Source organism: Rhea pennata, chromosome 1, assembly GCF_028389875.1.
Source record: "Rhea pennata isolate bPtePen1 chromosome 1, bPtePen1.pri, whole genome shotgun sequence".
Taxonomy (NCBI): domain Eukaryota; kingdom Metazoa; phylum Chordata; class Aves; order Rheiformes; family Rheidae; genus Rhea; species Rhea pennata.
The window spans coordinates 102,945,612-102,961,308 of record NC_084663.1 but is presented as its reverse complement, the minus strand read 5'-3'; positions in this window follow the sequence as shown (position 1 = coordinate 102,961,308).

Below are 15,697 nucleotides of genomic sequence, written 5' to 3'. Positions count from 1 at the left end.
CCAAGCTTGAACTTGTGGGCAAACCCTTGCAAGGTTTCCAGCTATCTTGAGCAAAAACAGCCTGAGCAGCTGTACATTTTGGAAGGCAGGATGAAACCCCAAGGAGCTGCCTTGAAACAGTTTGCATCCATCCTAACAGCAAAATGCTCTGCTTTGAATATTAACAACAGGTTGGCCAGCCCATCACTGTTACAGATCTGAGAGCTGCGAGTCTTTGCTCCCCTCTGTTGGGTCTAGGCATCTTTCGCTCTCTGTAGCTATCCTGGAGAGGAATACGACGGTTTCACTGCTCTTAGGCTGAGTTAAGTGATCTAATGCGGCAACACTAGCCACATTGGCTTTAATTAAAACTGTAGAATAATGCAGGTAACCCAACAGCCATTGTCTGTACCTTCATCCTACTCTCCATTTCCCTTGCCCAAAATTACCCCAAATCCCCCACTTCCCTCAGAAGGAGCATTTTTAACCTGTTGAGCTTTTAGATTGTTCTACACAGCCAAAACTTGGCTTTTCTGGATAAAACTGGTTTTGCAGGTTGGCTAATGGCAGTCTTCAAAGCGAACGGTTCAGGCACCACTTCTAACCCCTCTCAGACATTCACCCAGAACCGGCTTATCTTAATCCATTCTTTCACTCCTGTTGATCTTATCTTCCAGCTCTGTTAAATGCAGCCAGCATATCCCCACCACCAGCTTCCCAGTGACAGATCAACCTACAAATTCAGAAATGGCAGAGTGGTCCCAGAGCTGCAGCTGGGTATACAGGAGTTGCAGGAAGAGAGCCCAGGATTTCCGTACGTGCACCTGAGCATACTGGGGGTTTAAACAGCGCAACCCGAAGGGAAACATGAGATGCTATTACCCACTTCAGCCAAGATGTCTTTTTAATGCTGTGCAAGCTAGGAGCATCTTCAGGGCTTTGCTATTCATTAGGCAGGAAGCGCAGTGCTAAAGGTTGGGTTTGAACACTAAAAACATTTCTTTGAACTTGCAGGATTTACCCATATGTGTTTGGGTCTCAATACAGGCACACATTTGAAAAAAAAAAAAAGAAAATGGGAAAAACACATCTATTCCCGCTAGGTTTCTGTCACCATTTGAATCCACTGCACTGCAGTTTTACCAGGGAAATTACTGGGGGAAAGGGAGTTCTGCAGCATTTCCCTGACAGCAGCTTGTCAGCCTGTTCTTTTACTGTCAGGAAAAAGAGCTGCATCTCATGACTGTAAAGTGCCATCCTGCCACACCAGCAGGAGAAAAAGCACACGCCCCGCTCCCTCGGGTCCACGTGCACGACCCCCTCCTCAGAGGGGCGGCTCTGCACAGCACGGCCGTGGCCCCATCCCGCATCCTGCTCCCCAGGCGCGATGCTGCGCCGCTCCCACCCCACGGCTGCCCTTGCTGGGAGCTCACCGCCACCACTGGTGGCTTCAGGCCCCCGCGCCTCACTCAGGCTGGGGAGACAGGTGGAGGGGTTTTAGGACAGTCATTGCTTAAAGTGCGGGATGAGCTTTTCTCTCCGTGCTGGTTTGGCCACATCACAGAGAGGAGATCTGAGTGGGGGCTCTCCCAAATCCCATCTCTGCTGGGCAAGGTATTACCTAGCATAAAAGCCAAGATGGCAAAAAATATTTCGGACAGCAAGAGGAGCACAAGCTCCCCTTGCTGCAGGGAGAGGCGTGCAATCCTCAGCAGCCCCCGCAACAATTCAACGCACCCCTTTTTATGGCAGGGCTTTGGGAGGAGACTGTCTTATCTAGAGGACGCAATGCTGAGTCAAGCCAGAGATGATCTGAGCTGATGGCTCCAGAGAGCCTGAACATTTCCAGCCCGGAGCAGACGCTGCACAAACCCCCATTAGCCCCATCCCACTTTATCTGAGCAGAGCAGTGATTGCTCCAGTGGCAACTGATATTATCAGAGTGCAATGTAACCCTCTGCTGCTGTGCTGCTTGCTGGCTACTGCCTCACATGTGCGTCAAGCCCAAGAAGCAAGACCTCCCCATAATTTTATTACAGAAAGAAACACCTTCTGGACTGCAAGTGCCTTTATTTTTCACCCCCCTTTCAACCTCCTTTTCCAAGGATCAAATACTTGAAGCCAGAAGTAGGCATTTCTGGAAAGCCTGGCTTGCCACCAGGAGAGGAAGGTACCCAGCTCACAGCTGCATTCAGGTTACCCTCTACCATGTTTCCCTGGCAACCGAAAAGCTCAAGGTCTGGGTGACAGTTGCAAAGTGTAACAGTTTGTGCAAGCAAAATATACATATCTTGCCAGTTAGTGTTGTGCTTCCCTTGAGACAGGCCAGAGGATCAAAAAGAAACTCCACAGGGGACTGATTAGCCTACATGCAAATGGGACGGGAAAGTCACTTACCATTACAGCCCAACACCTCCAGGTTAGCACTGCTTTTCTGTACTGTTCACACACTTAGATAGCCACCATTTACCCTGGATCTCAAGATACCACACGAAAAGAAGAATTAAGTGAAACAAAGTACACACTCAGGAACTGTAGTACAAAAACCAAGCTACAAAGCCCAAAAGAGCACAAGGTGCAGGGCAGAAAGGCAGAGCTGTGGGACCTCTTCACCCCCACCTACAGCCAGTCCAACCAGCTAGTGCTACACTTTGACAATCCCCCCCCTCTTATCTCCCTCTCTACAGGAACATTGCTATAGGACATACACTCACGCCTACATCAGGAGGACCTCAGCCTAGACACCATATATATATACACATACATACCTTCTGCTCTATCTCATGACCAGCTACAGCTGTGCTAGGAAGGGACCCAGTGAGGGCACAGGGCCAATCAAGCCGTATTCCCACCCTTTCCCACCACTGGGTGCACGGTGTGCACTCAGGGATAGGTAAGAATTAGCTCATTTTCCCACCACCTAGCCTCTCTATTAGGAAAATTTATAAGACAGCAGCTCCAAGTATTATCTGGTTCCTTCTTATTGGTACCCAGAGCAACCTTGAATCAAGTCCTTTTCATCAAGGCTAGCTCAGGTATTTGTTATAGAGGATCATTTCTCTCTGTTTTTTTGTCCCCTATTCCATTCAAGTGGCAGTTCTTTGAGAATTAGTTTGTGATATGAAGTTTCTCATCTATTTCCGAATATCAGCAGATGTGTGAAGATTCACCCTGTAGGTGACGCTGCCCACAGACTGATAACAGGGTTACACATTTCTTCTCAGATGAGGTACTGAGGTGTGAGTTGTAGCTTTTAAGACAAGAAGGGTTTGTGAAAACAAACTTTTGGTGGTGGTTACATCAAGGGCAAGAGACACAAAGCTCTCCTGCAGCGTGGGCAGAGGCTGGCTGCTGCAGCCTAAACATCTGAGTGTGTCTTTCTTTGCTCCCTCCCCATCCCTCTTGCTCAGCAGCTTTTGTTCTGGAGGATCTGTGAACATGAGTCCCAAAATGCCTAACGACCTCATCAGGTGCTATTCCACTCCACAAATATTTGCCTCTGGGAGGATAAACAAGCGTACATCTGGCTTCTTCCAAGCCATATCTTCAAGCTGCTCTCTGTAGGAGTGGTAGTTGTGTTCTGCGAAGCCTCAGGTTGTGCGATGCTGAGGATTTGCAGCAAATGTGCTGTGTTTGGCCTCACTCCTTGGCTTTGAGCGACTACTAAGCAGCCAAGCACAGATTACCCTCATGCCCAGCACTATCTTTGGATCAGATCACAGAGCTTAGGGGCATATGCCCTAAGCCCGATGCTGCTCTTGGTGCTTGCAGTGGGCAAAGAAAAGGAGGCAGTGCTGGTTTCCCCTGTAGGTATGTGGCACATTTCGAACAGGACACAAAGTATCTCCAACAAAGTGCTCTGTTCAGGTGCACAATAGCTGTTGTGTGGTCCCTTTAAGACAATTTTGCTGCTGCGGAAGTATTTATAGGATGCTCATCACCATGGTATCTGAGCACTACTGACTAATGGGGCGTATGAAAAGCGCCTGGCATATTTGTTATTAATTTCTTTAATGGAGAATTTTTTTGACATTTTGTTTTTGTTCTCTACTTCAATTTGGACATACTGCTTGTGTGTATAGCACCTTTCATAGCAGTGTCCCTTGAAGGCACCACCAAAGGGATGAGCATTCAGAGCCAGGATAATTAAAGGAATTCTGTCAGCCAGTTCCATCCCTAAGGTTTAGAGGTGGTTTAAAAAAGGAAAGAGGAGAGGAGGAAAGGAAGTTATTAAAGCTATTTGGAATTTAAATGCTTTCATCATTTAAAAATAAGTATTCAATGAAATGAATAAGTCACCATTCCTCTCCACTCCTGGAATGAGAGGAGGAAAGTCACATTAAGAAGACACTGACCACTTGGACAAGAAAGAGCGAAGGGAGGGGAATAAACAGTGGTACCAGCGGGGAAGAGGAATACTTCTAAAATGTGTGACTTGAGCATGCTAGGATTTTTTTCCTTTTAGCTAGAAAAATTATATTGGCAATGGTCCTAGCATAATAGACCCTTATGAAAAACTAGAGTTAAAACTATGACATTTTTCTGAATAGACGTTTATACTTGTGCAACTGTGTAGGGCTGAATACTTCCGTTAGCCCTTTGGCAAGATCTGGCCAGCTGGAAGCTCCCTTTTGCCAAGGAATCCTTTTGTGGAGATGAAAAAAGCACACTGCAAAAGAGAAGTGGTGTAGAGCAAATTGTTGCTGCAAGGTCACAGTCACAGGGAAATATTTCATGGTTTTAGCCTTTTCACAGAGGGATTTCTAAAAAAGGCTCTAGATAAGCATCCGTGCCATTACGTTTGATGGCTCCTGAGGGCGGTCCTACTAAGCACCTGGACCAAAGCATCCTATGTTGGCAATTCTGGCCTTGCCAGCACTTCCCAAACATCTGCATTGGCCCTTCTAGCAGTTACCATGCCCCTGACTCCCCTACATTACATACATCTCTGGATATAAAGTCACTGTCACTACAGGAAAAAAAAAATAAAGTGCTCCTCACAAAAGTGATGGAGTCAAAAAATGTGGGGATAAGACTAGACCTGGCCTTCTGGGCTGTTGGTTTGGGCCAATTTCAACAGATACTGTCTGTACTGGTACCAGGTAGCCCATAGAGGGGCAAGTACTTGATACATTGGGTTTGCCTGAAAACTCCTGAACTTGGAGGCTCCAGGGCTGGAACCTCCCAGCTTATCCCTGATGCATGAGGTAGGGATGAGGCACCTTCCTCCCAGAGTGTGTGTGCAGGCCTGGCCCAGGCTTGGCAGATCTCAAGAGTTCCCATGGCTGTGCTCCAGGGCTGAGGGTGGCTGGGTGGTAGAATGAGAGAGAGAAATGGATTTTTTTGTTGTTGTTTTCAATGTGCATTGGTAGGAGGGGACTATAATGTAGGGGCTTCAGAAGATAAGGCATGCATTGTCACATTCCATGCATGTTATTTCTAATGTGAGACCAAAGCCATCTTCTCATTCTAACAGGTCACAGACAGGGATAACACTGGTATAAACAGCTGTCAGTAGAGTCTTCTTGCTCCATGGATCTTTATGGAAGGGACTCATTTTCCCAGACTATCTCAAAACATTCAAATGAGACATGCAATTGTAAACCAGACTTTATCTGTGTGCTTTAGAAGCCCGTCTTCTACAGGGTTGCCAACAGAGGAATGTTGAAGGCCCTCTAAATTTCCCATACCATAACTCTGTGCCCCAAACAATACTGTAGGAGGAATAGCTGGTAACCAGAAGGAGAGGCGGCTGTCTGACTAGGATGGGACTAGAAATACGTGTGGCAGTTCACCTTCTGAAACAGTCAACTCCAAAACCACCTGCTGTTGCTGTTTTCAATATTTTGAAGTGCTCGGACCAACTTGAAGATGGTTTTGAAGAACAGAAATGTCAGGTCTGAGAAGACTTTTTCTCATATATATATGTATGCCACACAACCAGCAATCGCCTCTATCATCTTCATGCTCTTCCAATGCGGCTTATTCCCCAAAGAAAAGATGCAATTTTCCAGGGCATACCTCTGCTGGGGCACAGACAGATGATGTGCTCTCTCTCACCAGCACTTCAGTCCCAGTGACGGAGAGCCTGTGGTATCCTGGGGTGAAAGCCACTAACTGGATGTGTTAACATGACTTTTTACAGGAAAGAAAGAAAGAAAAGTTGGAGGAATTAGCAGGTTACAGAAACGTAAGACCACCTGCCTGCGAAGCTGGAAACATAATGACAGAGCCATCTTCGTCTTTGTGGTTCCTACACTCATGAGAGAACTTGGTGAGCGAATTTGGAGATCATTTAGAAAAAGCCAAATGAAAGAAAAGCACAAGTCCTGACTTACCACGTTGCCAGTGGTGTGCCTGGCATGCGGGTAGTGAACTTTCATGCAAGGCAAGGATTCTGGTAGGGCCTTGTATGCTTCGTTAGAGCCCACAGGACCTTCCCCTCCCACAATGTGTCCAGCTGAGAAAGAAAAAGTTCCCATAAGAGCATTTAGCAACTCTTTCCCCCAAAAGATCCTGCAGGCACTAGAGAAAGTCCCACCCAGGGATGGCCCTCTTGCAGCTAGCAGCAAGAGCCTAGCTGGTATGACCCCTGGCCTGCAGCATTGTTTATTATACCAGCTAAGCATGCCTCTCAAGGGAATCATGCCAAGTCTAGTCTTCCTTTCCCTGTGTCAGTCAGTTCCCCAGAAGATGACAAGAAACTCCTACCATCCATTCTGCTCCTCCCCAGATAGCAGACACAGCTCTTGCAAGAGCCAGGCCAGGAGGCAGGCAGGTTCTGGAGGAGGAGCAAGTGAGGGAGCCAGTGTACAGTAACTCAGACGTGCCCTGTCCTGGGCTGGCCAGCAATGTTGTCCCAAGGCGCAGGCACACCTTCAGCCTGCTTCAAGCTGTATTTTTGGCTTCTGCTCACATACCCATTGAGCATCACAGCCCAGAAGCTACCAGGGTGGGTTATGCACTCTCTTGCTGTTCTGCTACTGCCAGCTGGGGCTGTGAAAGGTCAGCACAACACAACCTACGTTATGTACACAGTCAAGCAGCACTCCCTCCAGCCTTGTGTCTCCTGGTGTGTGGTGGCTGAAGGCAGTGAAGTTGCCTAATTGAAAACAAGGTGGTCGGTTGGAGCTGGCAGGAGGGCAGGGAGCAACCACAGCTGGGGAAGGGAGATGCTGAGCGAGCTCATGGCATCTGGCTGTGCCTTTGCGTAGCATGTCTGAGCCCACTGTGGCTGACAGTATTGACTTGCCGGGCAGGTTGGGTTGTCTGGTAACCCTGGCCATCGGTTGGCATCATGTGAGCCAGGTCCCTGGCTGTGAGTATGCAGCCACTGAAAGCAAAGGGGGGCAGAGGATGCTGCAGCCATGCTGGTCTGCCACCTCTGCAGCTCTCTGCTCTACACTGCAGGAATGAGGCAATAGGCACAAACTGAGACACAGGAAGGGAGTCCTGAACTTGAGGAGAAACTTTTTTACTGCGAGAGTGACAGAACCCTGGAACAGGTTGCCCAGAGACACTGTGGAGTCTCCTTCTCTGGAGATATTCAAAACCTGCCTGGACACGATACTGTGCAACATGCTCTAGATGACCCTGCCTGGGCAGGGAGGTTGGACTAGATGATCTCCAGAGGTCCCTTCCAACCTCAACCATTCTGTGTTTCTATGAAGCTGGCCCCGGGTTCTGTTGTGACACGATTTCAGGCATTGCACTTCCACAGTAGAAGTCTCACTGTGAGTGGGAAAACAAGACGGCTGAGTGCGCTGCAGTTTGGAGATGGCAAGGCATAAATAAGTGAGCATGTCAGGCTGCAGCAAAGGACAGCTTTTTCTGCTTTTTCCTTATTTTTCTCCTCCTCTGAACTGCCATAACTCATCTCTAGTTGCTTCTTCTTTTGCCTGCGATCACAAGTCCAGCTTCTGGCTTTCCTTTACCTTCTACTAAAGTCTCAAAACTGTCATACTCTGAGGAAGTAGGAAGCAATTACACCTTCCTGCAAGTGTCCATGGGAGAGAGAATACCAGATTAGATCTGCAGAATTGCCCCTGCTTAGAGCCATCTTCCAAGCTTTTCATAAGAGAGTCTTTAATGCTATACCTGAAAGGTGCAGGAAAGCCAAGCCAGGTCCTGAGAGAAGCCTTGGCCATGACAACTAGGTTTCCCTTGCTGGGCCATGAAAAATGTCTATATAGCTTTTAACAACATAGATCCTGAAATAAACTGGATAAATGCAGTCAAGCCATTTTGCAGCCCTATTCAAGCCACAGGACTCCTTGCACAAATTTTTACAATTTCAGGCTGTCCAGAATAGTTGAAAACTGCCTAGCAAAATGTGAAAACAGAGTCCAACTCAAGGACTGAAAGATAACTTAGAGAAGCTGCAGTGAGACACCAGTAGCACTGGCACTTTCAGAAGAGTTCAGCATGATGAAGCAGCTAGTTTAGCTCCTGTCTGACCTGCAAGTTTGCACAGGCTGGAAGCAGGGAAAAGGCATAAAAGAAAGATTATTCCCATACCTCTTATGAAGGTAAGTCAGCCCATAGTATAGAACTAGAGAGGGGACAAATCTCAGCATAGTGGATTTTTTTTTTCCCCATAAAAAGAAAAGCACCAGGAATCAAGGCAAGAGGGGCCCGAGAGAGGTTTCCAGCTCATTTTTAATACTGCAGCTGTAATCTCTTAAAAACTTTAGCCTTCAAGCTTAAAAGAAAAATCTTTCTCTTTAAAGAGATTTAAGACACACCTTCACAATCTAAGAAGCACACAGCTTTTCAAGCTCAGTATCCTGAGTAGATGAAACAGCAATCAGAGAGAGAGAGTTTCATACATTTTTCTCCCCACAAAGGTTAAGGAGTAGCGCTGGTGAAGTCAGATGCAGAAGAGCTTCATCCATGTCTCCTCAGTAAGATGGATGACCTACCCAGCTGGTCTATACTGAATTAGTCCCAGGAGGGAGCCACACTTCCCAGAAAGTTCATATTGATAAAGATACCAGAACAGCCACCTTAGCATTGCTATCAGGATGGGAAGAGATTGTCAAAGATGATCCATGCAGCATCTACACTACCGAAGAGGAATAGATAAGTTCAGGATGCTGGCTGTCAACGCTGAGGTTGCTTTTCTCTGGAATGACTGTCTCCAGGGCTCCACATTTTGTGGTTACCTCTTGCTCATATAGACCCAAAGAGCACCCTAGGCTCTTCACAGTGTCTTTGGAGGACCTACTGGACAACATAATCTGTTGGGGTAGCTCCAGGGCAGCCAAACAGCTGAAACATGCAATGTCTACTGAGATGAGCACTTCTACAAAGCACAGCAGTGGTGGTTGAAGAATAGCAGAAGCATTTGAGGTAGGAGGAGGGTAAGAGAACTCAGATTACCCTGTTATTTTCCTGCTCTTTGGCACTGAAGCAACTGAAACAAGGGGAGACAGTTCTGACCCAAAGCAGCCAAGGGGCATGTGCGCATGTGAGAGGCTGCCAGATCACAACTGCCTGCGGGCTCACCTCCCAGTGACTGTGTCACAGAGGGCCCGAGAACCATTGGGTGACGAGACCCCATAACACCATAGCAGCCTCTGCCTACAGTTTCATGAGGGGAAAGAGCAAACAGGCTTCTCACAGCTCCTAGCTTTAGCTTGTCCCAACAGCAAATACTCATAGCTCTTTAGTCCTGTGTGAAAGGGAGATGGCCAAAGTTTTGCAAGACCAGCATGACCAAGATCTCTTTGGTGAAATTTCTTCATACCTGCAGTATCACACCAGAGATCAGGCTCCCTCTGTGACTGCAGGCAACTCACTCACGTGCAGGCAATTTTATCCCCATCTTACAGATGTTGTTCATGATCCCTCCCCATTTCCACAGAGATCTTTTAGATGAAATACTCCAAAGACAGCTGGCCTTTTCTGGTAATTCCTCCAGTACTGTGCTCTCCACTGGCTGGTTGAGCAAAGGCACCAGGTGATCTCCACTCTGCGCTCCTCAGCCGAGAGATTCTGCTACTAGATATTTTCTACTCTTTTGCCTTCACAGGAGTGGTTATTATTGTGTGGCCTGATTCTCCACCATTTCCTTTTTCCATGTTTCACTTGCTCTTATCTTTATAATCCTTGGCTGCCAGTCTTCAACAGCTATAGTTTGAGATAGGGAGTCTTGTGCTACTCAGAATTATTTTAACTGTTTCTTCCCAACAGAAGGCTCATTTTTAATCGTCTGTATGATGTGGTTAATGGCACCCCAGCTCCACTGGATGGCATGTGTGCTTCTCTCTACTGTTAGTCTGGCTCTCCCAATGCCTCGGGATGAGCAGACTGCTTTGGGTACAAGAAGGCATCTTTTCCACTCTCACATCCCTTTCTGTGTAGTCTCAGCTTCAGACTTACGGGCAGGACTAGAATTACCATGGCAGTCACTGTGAAGATGGCTTTGCCATGACCTCCAGGCTGGGTTGTGGAGCAGTGGGTCCAGCTCAGCCCTCTGAAATGTGGTCCAAAGGTCTCTGAAATGGAGTCCTCCCAAACACCCAGATGTCCTCTTACTAAGCTGCAAGACATGACTGGCTAACTCCAGGGCATCACAGTCTCTATGGGGTGGAAGGGGCAATCCCCGTCACTCCTTTTGGAGGTTTGGAGGAGCACCTGGAGTGGGAATGTAAAACTGGGTAAACCTCTATTGCCAGCTGCCTTTTTGTGCTCTCCTTGTCAATCCCTCTTCATTTCTTGCCTGACACGGAGAGAAGCAGAGGGCAAGGCCAGTGCTGCTGGCACTGCCAAGGTTAGGATCTCCATCCCAAAGTTGCTCACTTTGCTGCCTCAATGCAGCCAGTTCCCGGAAAATCCCTTCCCATCATCAGTGCTTGAGGGATTTTTTTTTGCGATGGCAGCATCTCCCGTTGCCATGGCAGCCCTCCACCTTCCTTCCCACTGTTGCCATGGAGGCATCGCACCTTACCTCCCCAGAGCTCCCAGGTGGGATGCCCAGACTGCATCAGTCTGGCCCACTTGCACTGACCCCCACCACCTCCAGTCAGCTGGTGTCAAGCAGTGGGGACTTCACCTGCCTGTGGCTGACCAGCAGAAGTCACTGGTGGGAGGATGCTTCTCTATGGAGAAAGGCTATCATAGTTTTGGGGGCTCTTCCCCATTCCCTTCGATGCCTGGGGCCCCATGGCCATTATCTCCAGCTGCAGACACCCCATAGGAGGCTCAAACACCAATGCTGGGATGAATGCCAAGAGCCCCAGCTTTCAGGGCTCTCTCTCAGCCCCAGCACCCCTCCTCTTTCACTCTTTGCTGTTCCAGCAATGGCCCGGTCCCTCCTCCCTCTCTGGCAGCAGCAAAATTCGATTTTCTTTGCCTTGCTGAGATGCTTTGAGCCAGCTCTGCAGTCTGGGTCTCAATCTAATCAAATCTATACTTTTTTTTTTTTTTCTTCACTAACACAATCCTTTAAGTAACTCATAACCAGGGCCAGGCTAAATTTTTTATGCATACAGTTTATTCCATGGGCAAGCAGGGAAGCAGATATGCAGCAGCTATTCTAATTCAGCAAATTTTTCAAGTAATTTGTTTAGACATTTCCAAAACATCTTGAAGTGATGTTGTTTCAAAATGAAGTTATGTTTGGAAAGAGGTAAAGAGACATCCAAAGAACACAAAATGTTCTCTTCAACCTCAGGCAAAGTCTCCTTTTTTTTTTTTTTTTTTTTTTTTTTTTTTTTTTTTTTTTCAGTCCAAAAACAACATATTTCTAATTTGGTCACCAAACCAAAAAAAATAAGTTTTTCACACAGCCTTGTTTAGTAAGAGGTAAGGTATAACAGGAAGAAGACAATTGTATGCCATTCGTATTTTCAACTTAATGCAATTCTTTCTAAAAGAAAGACAGGACAGATTAAACATATGAACACTCATAACAGCTCAGACTAGGAATGCAATTAGTAACTGATTTATATCCTCTAGTATCAAGGCAAAGGCAATGTAAGATGCAAATAAAAGTAAATTCTATTTTCTAGTTTTGTTATCTATTCTTCTGCAAACAGAATAGCAAGCTACTAGCAGAAATTCTAATAATCGTGTTCATTAAAATAATAATTTCCTTACCATTGATTGTGTGTAATTTCACAACCCTCTTCATCCTCTCACAGTGAGAGGGTTCCTTGCTGACCTCAATGCCCTTCTGTATTGGAGATGATGTTCGGTTTGGCTCTGCTTCCCATTTGCTTATCTTGTTTGAAGAGAGAGGAAAGTCTTTACAAGGAAGCTTGTGTCTCAGACCACTTCCACTGCCTGGGAAAAAACCCTTATTTTCCTACTCCCCCTGACATTCTGGGGTGGCATCTATCATGTTACTCAGTGTCAATGAGAAAAAAGGAGAGGGCACCACATTGAGTTTGGGCTACCCTCACACTGCTTTGAATTGATAAACATTTGAAAATATTTCAGTATCCTTTTCTAACCTATTCCTAAAGCACCTAACATGCCACATAGATTCTTTTTTTCAGTATAAGCATACCCGTGTGGATAGGGGAGATATACTTACACCAGGACAATTGCTGTGTGGATGTAATTTGAATTCTTTTGCCATCAATCATCTTAGACAAAACAACAGGAATATCATTTGTGTATTGACATCAGGGATTTTGCAGCATAATGCATAATTCAGTTGGTTAGGTGAGTGATATTTCTCTCCTGACACTACAAATACTTGCCAGCCAGATTCACCCTCTCACCCTAGGATTTGTTTTTAGCTGGTGCTTCCATTAGTCCACAAGGATGCAAAGAACTTATTACAAAGTTTACAGTTAAATTAGATCCCACAGAAAAAGGCATATCATGCAATTTCCTCCCACCCCAAATGTGTGATTCACAATGGAGAACGGTGGTTATTATGATTTTGCTGTTTACCTCTCCCCATTAGGTTTCTTTGAAGTTACTCAATCTTTTTTTGCTTTCACAGAATGGTTGAGGCTGGAAAGGACCTCTGGAGATCATCTAGTCCAATCTCACTGCTCAAGCAGGGTCACCTAGGGCATGTTACACAGGATTGCATCCAAGCAGGTTTTGAGTATCTCCAGAGAAGAAGACTCAACATTGTCTCTGGGCTGTGTTTAGACAGCTTTGGAGATAAGCTGTTGAAAGCTGTTTCTTTGCTGGGGGAGGAGGCAGAGAAGGAAAGATGGAGGTGAGGATCGATATGGCTATGGTTTGTTAAGACATCGGGCTAGCTGGGCAGCTCCTAAAGCATGTGGAAACACCAGCAGGCTATTGAAAGGCATCATTTTGGAGAGCTTCGCCATTTCAAATCAAATGAAACAAAACTGAAATGAGACAAACGGAATTAAAAAAAGAAAGAAAAACCAAAAAACTGTAACTGCACAATCCTTCCCCCTACCTAGAAACCAAGGCGATTTTTACTGAACAAGCCCAAGGGATTAAGACCTGCTAAGACCCCCAAATACCATGATGATGGGTATAGGACACCTCATTCCTTTTGTAGTGTGGTGCAGCTAGGGAAACCTGATTCGGCCTCACCTGCTTCCTGCCAGTCACAGCTCAGTGGCGTTGGAGTGCTCCCATTAATGCACCAACTACTTGTGCTTGCAGGCAGCATGGGGAGGCTACGTGGTGCTCCCAAAGCCGCCCAGGACTGGATGCCCCACATCACTGTCCTGTCCCCCCTGCTGTCACTAGCTCCCGATGCCTTGCCGCCAGTCAGGGGACAAGGACGGCTGTTGCAATATGTCTCACGCGAGGCCAGGTGCACGTCACCAGCAGGGGGTCATGGAGGCTGAGCTGCCCCCTCCATCCCATCCCACCACCAGCCCCAGCCTCTAGCACATCTCCCTGGGCCTGGGAGGTGCAGGCGGCTCCACTCTGCCCCTCTGATTTAAGGGAGCTCCTGTGTGCGCTGCTACCTTTGGTCGCCAAGTAACATACTGTGGTTGACATGAGCAATAAGGGACCGGCCTGAAAGCTAGTGCATTATAAATGATTTATTGGTCTAATAAAGAGCCTCAAATTATCTGCCGCCTCCTTCCTTCCCCCACCATGCCCCAAGGACCAATACAGCTACTGTACAAACATTTTCTACCTCACATTATGTAATGTTACAGAGAAGAAAAACAAGTATACGGCCCCCCGGAGATGCCCGGTGGCTGACGGGCTCCCTTCCCTCCCCACCAGCCAGGCTGTTAAACCGTAGCCTCCGACACCGTGGCCCAGGCACTGCCAGCAGGGCTCAGGCAGACCCGGGCTGCTCTGCTCTGCGCCGTGGGAACCGCTGCACTGCTCTTCTGCTCCCCCACACAACTGCTTTCACCAGGCCTCCCAATAAAATATTAATTACGGCCCTCTCCGGGCAGCTTCTGTGCCCCGCGCTGGCTGCGGGTTTACCTGCTGGCTCCGCACAGCGGGCGCACGGGCAAGGAGCACGGAAGATCACCTCTCTCCCTGCAGCCCCGCACCACGTGGACCAAAAAAAAAAAAAAAAATCTTCAGCTGATCAAGCCCAGGCCCCGGCTGCCCACTGTTACAGGAGGGGCTCTTTTCGTTCAGCCACTGCAGAATCCTCCCTCCTCCCCATTCAGTCTAGCGTCCTGCATGCCCTAGTACTGATCGCTCCAGGCACAAACCTTTCACAGGACATATCACTATGTGAGCCATGCTACATGTCGAAAGAGCACGGGGTACCTTGCCCTCCACGTGCCTTCCCCAAAAAAGGAAGCATACTGCATGCATGAGCCCACGAGTCCTGCTTCTCCTTCCAGCTCCCTTGAACAAGTCACAACTTCTCACCATACACAAAGCAGGAGTAATGAATTAACCTACTTTAGATGGCTTGCAGGCCTTAACAAGTAACCATCGCCAAAGGGCTCAGGGAGTCTCAGAAAGTGGCACTGTAAAACGGCAGAATATTATCATCTTCATCATCATCTGCCATTATCCTGAAGACCACAAGGTCAGATGAGGTGAACCAAAGAGAGTAAAACAGTCTTAAATATTCAGCATCAAATTATCTGAAGTGAGGGAAAAAAAAAAAAAAAAAAAAAAAGATAAAGCTGCAGCTCGGTTCATCTTCCAAGCATTTCAGCTTCAGCATTCGGCAGGAGCACCACGACCACAAAGATGCCCCCTCGTTGCCTTCAACATTAACAGGGAGCACAGGCACTCTCCCTGGAGAGGCACATGCTGCAGGACTCCCATGCCTCCCAAGAGGCTCTCTGGGGCTGGCAGCTTCCCAGAAATCTTGGGCAAACCTGAGCCCTTGAAGGGGACAGCAGCATCCAATAATCCCATTTGCCAAATGGAAAAAGGATTGCAGTGCCTGGGATCAGAGGGACACCTACCCAGGGCCTGAACCACTTAGCCAGGGTAAATAGGAAAATAAAAATTCTGGGAATGGTCTTATAAAAAGCGTGTTTTGAGTACTTCTATTCCTCGCAAGGCTGACCTACTTACAAACAGAGGAACTTTAACCTCTGGGAAAATTTGAGTGATGACTGCTGGGAAACAGCCTGGACGTGAAAGGCATTAGGACCAAAATGGCGAAGGTCTCCAATCCACATGCAACCACTTTTAATTGCCACAGTGGCAGATAATCATCTCTTACCTTTATCCTAAAGGCATACAGCTATGCCTTTGTCTGTGGTAGAGTCCGTCCCTGTAAACGGGACTGCTCTGTAGAGAGAAAACAGAGTCAAAGACAATTTTAGAAACC